This window comes from Solanum tuberosum, unplaced genomic scaffold, assembly GCF_000226075.1.
Source record: "Solanum tuberosum cultivar DM 1-3 516 R44 unplaced genomic scaffold, SolTub_3.0 scf00047, whole genome shotgun sequence".
Taxonomy (NCBI): domain Eukaryota; kingdom Viridiplantae; phylum Streptophyta; class Magnoliopsida; order Solanales; family Solanaceae; genus Solanum; species Solanum tuberosum.
This window is the reverse complement of record NW_006238973.1, coordinates 730,974-742,126: the sequence shown is the minus strand read 5'-3', so window position 1 is coordinate 742,126 and position 11,153 is coordinate 730,974.

Genomic DNA, 11,153 nt, shown 5'->3' with positions numbered 1-11,153 from the left:
CCTCCGTTTCACAAAGAATGACCTCCTTTCCTTTTTTGTCGATTTCAAAAAGAATGACCTCTTTCCTTTCTAGGTAACATTTTACTTTTTGCTTTCCACGTGGCATGTTTAAGATCACAAGATTAAGGGCAATTTTGTACATTTGACATAACTTTAATTTAGGACCACAAGATTCAAAAAAAGTTTTATTTAGTTAAACTTCGTGTCAAGTCAAACCAGGTCATTCTTTGTGAAACAGAGGGAGTATAAGGTTAAATATATTTTAAATTTTCTTAATAAAGTTTTTAATTCCTATATAATTGGTACACATGTCTTTCCTGGTGGGGGTGGGAGGGGGGTATCAATTGACTTCCATTACACGATTACATTTTTCAAAAAATAATTTCTTAGATAATACTAACATTTTATCGCAGATTAAATTATTTAAATAATTTACAAATTTCATGAAAATTATTGGTGAATACAGGTTAATAATCTAATGTAATTTTGTTTATTGAAAAATAAATTAATAAATTATGAGGGGATGGGGTTAATTAAATATAGGGGCATCAATTAATTTTTAGGTCAAACTTTCTTTGCTAATAAGTCATAATCAATAGGCTATATCATGGTACGTACCTATAAATCTATAATATTGAATTTTGTGCATGTGTTATCACTTCATATAATTAATGAGATGCAGTCGATTAAATTTCATGTTCGAGTTCGATTTACTATTCTTAATTGTGATGGGATAAATAGTATTGTTTCACTCTTAATTAAAAATCTAATAGTATTTAAATTATGGGTGACTGTTTGTGGTCACCACTACTATTATATGTGAACTATACACAAACTTTACGGTAATTATTGAGCCGAAAAATACATGAACATTTCATGTGAATTTATGTTGTGCCTTATTCGATTTCTTCCATTTCAAAATGAGATTCGCCTAAAGTATCATCCGTCTTTGTGACATGTTATCGCTGTTTAATAAATTCAACGAATTTAAAATAGTAAAATTGATATTTCATTTAACTCGTCTCAGTCTTGTCATTTCCAGCCCAACTTTTGACTGTTTTAAAAAAAAAATCATCTTGTCTTGTTCTATTGTCATCTCTTGAGATAATTTTCATTTACGCTCAATATTTATTCAATTAATAAATGCAACACAATATTTTTTATTTTAGCATAAGTAAAGTCAGTCTTCTCTATAATAGTCACTATCTATCACAATATTTTAATATAACAGCCATATTTTTTCAAAAATCGATTTTTCATACTATGTTATATTATAATGTTCTCTATAACAACCAAACGATATAAAGAAAAGTGATATTATAATAAAGATGTTTGATTATATTGTTTAATCATGATTTATTGATATGCATTCTAACTTTAGTTGCTAAGGTTAAATTACTTAATAATGATGCAACACCCCATAATTAAGTTTTTATGGGGTATAACTTCTTGAAAATCCTAAGTTTTTAATTTATTCACTTCATAATTAATAGGGCTAAAATGGTAAACTCACTATGTCAATAATTATTTTCTTAATAGGTGTGGCACATTTAAGCACAATAATTTATCACTTTTTTTCTTCTCATATAATTGTTAGCATGTATTTTTTTTAATTAGTGTTTGATATTCTCGTTAGAGTCTGATTAATTTAAACTCACGTTATATAGAACCTATTTAGAAAAAAACGCTTCCTACCAAAAACTTTTTCCCGAAACGCAAAATCGAGACATTTTAAATTATTGATGGTGTAGGAGGGAATAAAAGAATAAAAACCCTCTAATCACGGACATAGTAGAACCTACTTCTTTTAAAAAATGAACCGTTGATTGTGGAGTTTTTTAATAAATAGACTATGAATTATTTATTTGAAACCTTTAAAGGATAAAAAAAACAAAGAAATTTATGTCAACCTAATAATCCCACTTGTACCAAGTTAATTTAATGCTGATTGAGAAATTTTCGAATATAGCTATAGTTTTGCACCTAATTATGAATTATTATGAGATTTTGCTTAATTACGAAGTGTAACAATATTTTGATTCTAAACATAAAGGAATATAGATATTTTTCACATATAAAAAAGTGTACTAGCGCATATATAATATTTCTATAGCGAAATACACTATTTTGACATATTATTTTCAGTTTTTTTTAAAAAAAAAAATAAAAAAATCATCAATTGATGTGTGTACAGAGTATTACGTGCATTGGCCTTTTAAATAATGTGATAATGCAAAATATTTTTACACCATCAAGACATAATTTATAATTAACAAAAAAAAAGGTTTAATAAAATCATATACATCATCAATGTAAATAACTTCTTACATCATCAAGTCATTCAAATGTTATCAATAATGAGAATAAATAAGTCTCCTTAGCATCGAAAACTTATAATCTTTAAAATAAAACATGTTATCCTTTATATATACAACAAGTTTAAATGATATACAATAGTATTAAAAAAAAATTATGAGTTGGGACATATATGACCAAATCCAATCGAATTTAAAGTTGTAACTAACTTTTGAGTCCAAATATCATACTACAAGCGAATTGGAAAAAATGAAATTATTATTTATTTTTTTTATCAAAAAAGACATCTGATGATGATGTATATAACTTAAATCTAAAAAATTGATATGTTACAACAAAGAGCTACATCTAGACTTTTGGACCATAGGAATTGAAAGGGGGTGGGTGGGTGGGTGTGGGGTGGGGTGGGTAATACCCCCTAATATAATGATTGAATGTGTAGGACTTTAACTTTGTTTTAGTACAAATGCAATGGCCCCATCCATGTGTGCACATGCAATTTTATTCACCTCTTTTCTCTTTGATACGACCATATTTTCATTCCATAATTAATAATAATATGTTTTTTTAAACATATAACTAACTATGTTTTGTATGTGTTATATTATATGTACACAAGAATGCTCACTCTATTTTATTTTTTTGCTCGATATTTGATATTTATATAAAAATTATGAATTTGCATCGTATAAAATTCATTAAAGAAATAAATGTTCTATATGATATCTATTTTGATGGAATGTATGATGTTAATAGTCTGACGTGGCCACATTTGGTGTTTACCAATCCCTATTTCTTGATTTTGTTCTTAGATTTTTCAACTAACCTAGCAAGGTCAGATCAAAGCGCATCAAAAATAATTTAGTCATAGTAGTCCTCTGATTTAATTTATTAAGATTTATTCATGATTTATGGAACCATCTCATCACGTATTGTAGCTTTCTATTGCTATTATTTAGGGATAGTTGAGCAACAATTACTGTTACGAATTAATAAAACTCAATTTTTTTGTTGCTTAAATCTCATATTTATGTTAAAATAAGGATTTATCTAAAAGTTACGGCTCTGCCTCCAAAGCTCCCTAACTGTCTGGATTTGCTTTATACGTAGAATTTAAATTTGAAATATTTAATTAAGAATGAAGAGATTTTATCTATTCCGAGAAAGAAGGCTTACTTTAATTTACTTCATTACAACTTTACAAGTCCACTCCTTCTATTTATTGCTAGGACAAATAGCTGGGCCATTATATATTTAATTTATTTTATCCTCTTTTAATTAATTAAATTAAAGAAATAGCTTTATTTCTTACTTTTGTGGAAAAGACAGTTTTGATTCTAACGATTGAATTGTGAATTTCTTGATTATTATAATTATGCTCATGATTAAATATAAAAATACAAAATTATTATAATGTTATTTTTCTGTTAAATTTGGATTTACTTGAATTTTTGTGGATTTATCTAATTATTTCATTAATTCAATCATATCAAATCTAGTTGTAGTACCTAGCTAATCTAAGGAATCAAATAAAGTCTATATTTGAATTTCTAGGTTGTTTATATTCATGTTCAATAAAGATTATTTATTTTTTTGAGAAAAATACAAACTTATTATTATGTTATTTTTATATTGGGCTTGGACTTATAATTTGAGTTTTTTTTTTTGAGTCTGATTAATTATTTAGTTCACTCAAATCTAGTTTTGATTATATAGTGTAATTTCACAAATAGTATCTCGGAAGAATAGAATGTACAAAAATTTATTTTTACCTTTGTGAAATAAAGAGATTGTTTTCAATAGATTCTCACGACCTTCGATTCGAAAGAATCCAAACGAATCAAATGAATCGTGTATTTATTTAAGTTTGACAATAGCACATATTTGTCACATGTTAAAATTGACTAAGCCTCTAGTGAACCTTCAGTATTCTTTAAGGCTCAACATTTGTTTGTGACTATTTCCACGATCGATTCCCTCTATCAAACATTTATTCCTATCGTTTTTTACAATCGGAATCAAAGACATGAATGCCCTTTGGTCGCGGGCCATGACACTCGTCTGTTAAACCTACGATATCTTCATAAGTCAGACCTTCTTATCACACTATTACATATATATGAAAATGATGATCAAAATTAAATTCTACTATCAACTTCTTCTATAAAAACTAGAACAAGTCATCTCTTTTAGAATTAAAACTCGTAAATTTAAAATCTTAGCTCTACGTCTTTTAACTGCGAAATATAACCAATTTAAGTGCAATATGACTATAATGGTTTTGTCATTATTTTTTAAGTCAAATTAATTGCACTATAAAACGTATAATTGTGGATATATTTTTTGTCAATTGCATAATTAACATGCATGAAGAATATTATCGTTTTCATTGTTAAAGACAACTCCCCTCTCCCTCCCAACTACCAATTGCCCAACACCTTCCCATACCACAATTAGTTTGGTAGTTTTTTTTAAAATAAATAAATAAAATTGATCGTTACACCTCTAATTAACGTTTCTTAAGAGATGTATCAAATCAAGAAGAGTCAAATAAGAATTGAAGTTTATGTAATTTGACTATAAAAAAACGAAACGTGACTAATATTTTGAAATGGTTTTTTTTTTCAAATTGGGGGCAGGGGAATGAGAAGTGGAAATGGATAGGATATTACAAGGTGACGGATAGAACTATTGCCAACAAAGTGGAAGTTTAGGTACCCAACAACTACGTTTGGCCATGTTTTTTTTTTTTGGAGTTGAACTCCGAAAAGCACGTTTGACCATAAAAATTCGAAATTCAACTCAACAGATTCAGAAATTTGAAAAACACCAAAAAACTATTTTCACTCAATATTACTCACAACAATTGAAAAACAACTTTAATTTGTATTTATAATCAAACACAACTCTAATTTTTAAATTTCATTTTCACTTGAAAACAAAAACCTTTTTTTTTTTCTATCAATTTTCTCAATGAAACATGGTCAAACGATTAGACTCCATTTTGAAATGAAATGAATAGTAACTCAATTATATTGATATAAAAACTTATCAACTTTATATTTTAAATTCGACTCAACATATCATAAGAGCCTAAAATTTAAAATTTTCATGTGCAAATCTAATCAAAATGTGTGATTTGACAAAACAATTTTGGAGAAAATAAAACTCAAAGGGGTTCATGTGAGGATAGCCGCAAATCACGGGGGGTCTTTAATTCCTTTTCTTTCTTGTGTTGGACCCCATTATTGTCTCACCATGTGGGAGTTGAGATATAATCCTTCCGTTTTAATCTGTTTTTCTAATTTTGATGTGATATTGAGTTTAAGAAAATGAAAAAAAATTGAATCAAATGATTTTAAAATAAAGATATGTAGAATGTACTGAATTATTATTTAATCTTATTAATTTTAATATGTCATGTGAAAAATTGAAACTAAAGAATTGTAAAAAAAGAAAGAAAAGAGAATTATGGTAATTCTCTTTGATAGGGAGGAAGGACGGATTTATAACCTATTTTACGGTGCACGTGAACCAAGAGCAAATTTAGTACGTAAATTGTAATGCACGTGAATCTATAGTTTCTTCGCTAATTATCTGTTGGCATCCATGTTCCAAAATGATTGAATAGTGCTCTTGATTGAATGTTGAGTAACTTATCCAAATTGAGTTGAGGTAAATTCTAAAATTTTAGATTAGCCTCTGACGTGAATTCATGATCTTTCCTCTAAACTAGACTAGATATTTTATTTACGTGTATTTTCTAGAATTGTTTTGATATTATTTATTGATGTCTGTGATCTTAAAAGGTTAAATGATGCACTTAGTTGAATATTGAGTTATTTATACATATATCCAATTGCCTTATAATTGTTACTTTTTTCTCTTTCAATAGTCATATGATATAAATCATAGATCTACCTCTGATAGAAAGTATTTTATCTCTAAAATAGAACCTTTCAGAAGAAGAGTTCGGACGATTAAATTCACCTTTTTAGCTCGTGTAATTGGTGAATGGTCACCATTATAAAATTTCAAATTCTACGTGAATATTGAATGTCTTAGAATTTTATCTTGAAATTTGAAACTTCAATACAATGACTTTCTTAAAGACGGAGCCAAAAAAATAATTACTTGACGTTGTTTCTACTAAACTTGAATTAATTTGACTCCAAATCAAATAGTATTAGACAATAAATTTTAAAATAAAATAAAATGAATAAGATTACATTTGGACATTTCATTGGTTTAAATTTCCTCGTATGATCTTTCGAATTCCAAGGTTATATGGTCAATTATAAAGTATTATAATATTATATATTGATGATATAAAATATATGAGATTTTTGTAGAATTATTTTTTTTAGTTTAATCACAAATTAGATTAATAAGGTATTGCTCTCCGCCTGTCGTAATAACAACAAAATTCTACATCAAAATTTTATTACCTTATTCTAGTCAATTTTCAAATTCGTTGACTTAGACTAATCTACATTATTCAACGATTTCAGATTCAAAAAGTTCATAAACCTAAATATATATATATATATGTTTTTGTAACGACCTGATTCCATCGTTAGAGAAAAGCCAATGGGAAAAGAATTGGGGCCAGAAAACTTTTTCATAGTAACTTGAGATTTTTCAACCTAGTCCAGATTTAGACGAAATCGGAGTCTTTGAGGTGTAGGGAAATCTGGTAACAATCGGGTGACTTATTTATGATTTTGATTACATGAGTAGTTAGATATGTCGTTAAGGAATCCGTACAACTTTACTGAATTGAATTCGGGTGAGTAGAACTCCCGGAATCGATCTTAGTGTGAACGATATTTTCTGAGTGTCGTTGGTTAAAGGTGTGTTGTGAAATGGGGGTCTTGGAATTATTAAAATAGTTCACTGTTTCGTGCAAGCCGCTTTGGCGGTGGTTTCGGTCGCTCTGGCGGTGCTGCTGTAGCGGGGTGTGGGCTATTGTGGCGGGCCAGACGCGACTTAAAGTCGTAAATAAACCCAAAATGACTTTATTCTGCACTTTTTGACTTTGAGAGCTAGGAGACGATCACATACGAGTTCTTGATCGTTTTTCACCATTCTTGAGGCTAAAGGTAAGATTTTAACTCCCCGAATCCATTTTTCAATCCGTAGAACGTAGTTTCTTGGGTAATTGTCATGGGGGAAGGGTTTTGATCTGTGATTTATGGTGGAAGAAACCCTAATCTGGGTATGAGGATCAAGGGTTTGACCTAGGATTGATATTATTGATTATGATCCGTGTAATTGGGTCTTGATTGTTGATCCTTGCGTATAAATTGTTGTTTGTAGACCTAGAACAAGCGGAAAGAATCTGAAAAGGGAAGATTCAAGTGCCTTAGGGGATTCAAGCTTGGATTCGAGATAGGTGATGGTTGTGATTTCTATGATTGTGTGATGTATGTTTATAATTGCTTCATTATAATAGATGTATGTATGCGAATATTGCATTATTGATCACCCTAATCGTAAATGAGGATAATTGAATAATTGTATGTCATGAATCACCTCTTGTTGTATGGTTGTGAGAATATACATTGTGATTGTGGTTTGTTGAATGGACGGGTGTCACGATCCGACACACTAACTTGGATCGATTGCCACGTTCCGGCATAAATATGGGATCAGTTGCCACGATCCGACATAAACATTGGATCGGGTACCACGTTCCGGTATGCTAACAGTTTGGATGTGGGTTCCATGAGAGGACCATTGAATTGTGTTGTGTATCTATTTGTGATGATTTCGTTCATATCTAATGATGATTGATATTAGAAGACGGTATGTTGCTCTAAATTGATATAACTGTGATATGTGAGAATCGTGAAACTGTTCATTGTTCGTAATAGTGACTAATATTGTATTGTTCGGTATATGCTTATTTTATAATGTTGTGGTTACTTGCATGTGTTTCACTTATTGGGATAGCCATGTGATCCTACCAGTACACTGTGATTGTGTACTGATATTGCACTTGTTTGTTCTTTATTGAGTACAGGGCATCTTCGGGCGGCTATTGATAGACCTCAGCTAGGTGACTGTTAAGCGTGATCAGATTCAAGGGTGAGCCAGTTCTTTCAGGCTGCCATGGATCTTTCTTGTTTAAATTCACTCTTTTCAGACTCAGACTATTTGTTAAGGGTGTTTGTTTAGTTTCGGAGTTGTACCCCTTGTTCTTAGACTTGTCGTTGGTAGAGTTTTGGTACAATGACTTTCAGGTTCTAGGGGTTGAATTTCCGCATTAATTTGGTTAGTTGTTTGTTAAAACATTGGAGTTTATGTGGACTCCATTTTTATTGTCATTTAAACCTGCTTCCGTATCTTTAAATGCTTTAGTTTTCATTAAGTTGTTTAGTCTGGGTTGTAGTAATGGTTCTCCCACCGGAGGGTTAGTGTGGGTGCCAATCACGATGGTCTGGGTCGTGACATTTTTTGTTTTTGTTACTTTCTTATAACTTCTATATGTAAATTTTTTTTTAAAAATTATCATTATTGTACACTTTTCTTTGATTATGATAACATTCTATTTATGCTAAAGAGAAATATTTATTCAATTTGCTAAACCAAAATTTTAATCTAATTAAGTGTCTTGTTTCCGTTGATATTCAATATCATAAGCTTTTCAACAATAGTTTAATGCGTCCATGACTTTTTTGCTTTTTATTTTAATAATAGAGAGATCTTTGATGGTCAATGCATGACACACGGTTCAAAAATCAATGAATATAAATTTGTCCTTCATTTTTTCCCACTTAAATACTAAAAAAAGTATTTACATCAGGTCGAATCTCTAATGTGCGCCTATTTACACACTAGACTAGAACCTTAGGAGCAAGACTAATTATATATAAGGCTTCAGATTCAAATTTCAGCCAATTAAAAAAAAAACTAAGATTATTTCTTTTCATCTGTTCAAATACTAATGGATAAATTTATCTGATATTTATACTAGTAGAAGATAACAATTACTATAGTAAATATCTAATAAAATAATCAAGATGCATGAAAACTGATCCGAAATTAACAATACACATAATCTTATAATTATTAATAACCTTTGTTCCAAATCTTACTATATGATGTATATTTATACTATTATTAATTAGGAAAATAAATTTGTTGATTTATGCCAAGCATGAAACATGTCTAATCATTGAAGAAGATTTTGTACTAAAAATTAAAAGAAAAATAGATAAAAAGGCCCTCACATTCTCCTATCTCTCATCACAAGACCATACTTTAAAATCCCCCATGTGGAGACCATGTGAGTGATTTTCTCCTTTCTTCTCAAAGCCAAAACCTATGCCTCTCTTTAAGAATTTTTTTCATTGCAAATGGGACCCACCACCCCACCCCCAACTTCACCATGTTTTGTGGATCATGCCAAGTTTTCCTTCTTGTGATTATCCACATTATAAATATAAATATATATATATAAAATATTAATGACAGATAAATTTTGTACTGAAATAACAAATTTCGTCGCTTTAATTTTATTTAGAGATAAATTATTTTTAAAAAATTATGTTATTATGAACAATTCAATGGTTAATTAATGACAAAATTTGTAGCTAATTTTAATTATTTATTTTGATAAAATTTAATACTAAAGCTATATTTAAGGTTCTTTGACTTAAATCTTTAACTACACATTCCTCAAATCAATCATGTGTATCTATTTTCTATGGATTAATAGTGTTTAGATGTTGAATTTATTACTCACAAAGGATGACTTAGAGTAATATATGTACCATGTGATTATTATTTTTTGAAAAGTAGTATAAATATTAAGAATTAGATATAAACTCATATTTTGATTATATTGTAAACTTTGAACTCAATAAATTTGATTTATGAATATGTATAAATACTATGATTTTTTCATTTCAAGATTTTGTAGTTTCTTAAAGCTTCTTATTGCATGTATAGTAATAAATGTGTCAATGTTTTTATTGCATATATGTTGATTTAAATTATATTGGTAGTTAACAAAGTTTATATTGTAGCAAAACTAATTGTGTTCATGGAAATGTATTTATGTCAATGCATGCATTAAATAATTTTGAGATAGGACATTTTTGTGAAACACATTTATGAATAATTAGACCTATACTCCCCTGCTTTCATTTTTCTTTATTTATAATTAAGGTTATTTGACTTTGTCTCTAACTACATATAACCTCCAAATCAATCATTTGTATCTAATTTCTAAGAACTAATAATGTTTGCATGTTACATTTAATATAAGGACATACTTGAGATTTCATATTCGAGCTTTTGGAAATAGTAAAAATTATATTGGAACTGTTACTTTAAAAATGAGTTATATAATGCACGAATCTAAATTTAATCAAATTTCATTATAAATTGGGAAAATGCATAAGTATCCCCCCAGCCTATGCCCAAAATCCCTGAGACACACTTAACCTTTACTAAGGTCCTATTATCTCCCCCCTCTCGAACTTATTTTATAAATAATTTTCTACCCCTTTTTGGCATACGTGACACTATCAACCAGATAGCTTGAAAGTATTGTTCAACATGTGCTGGACCCCACTTTTTTAACTTTCTAAAAAGACAAGCTATCGGTTCAAAAAGTAGCTTTGACACTTCCCAAAATTACATCTTCCTTTTTGAAGTTTAACTTTACCAAAAGGAACAAAGGAAAGAACAATTATCTTCAAAAATTTTGAGAAATATAAACTCATAATCAATTTTCTATGTAGATTTTGGTACTTAGTGTTCGATTTCAGTCGTGCATCTGTGGGTCGATTTCATTCTTCTAAGTCATCAAGAATCGTGGTTGAGTT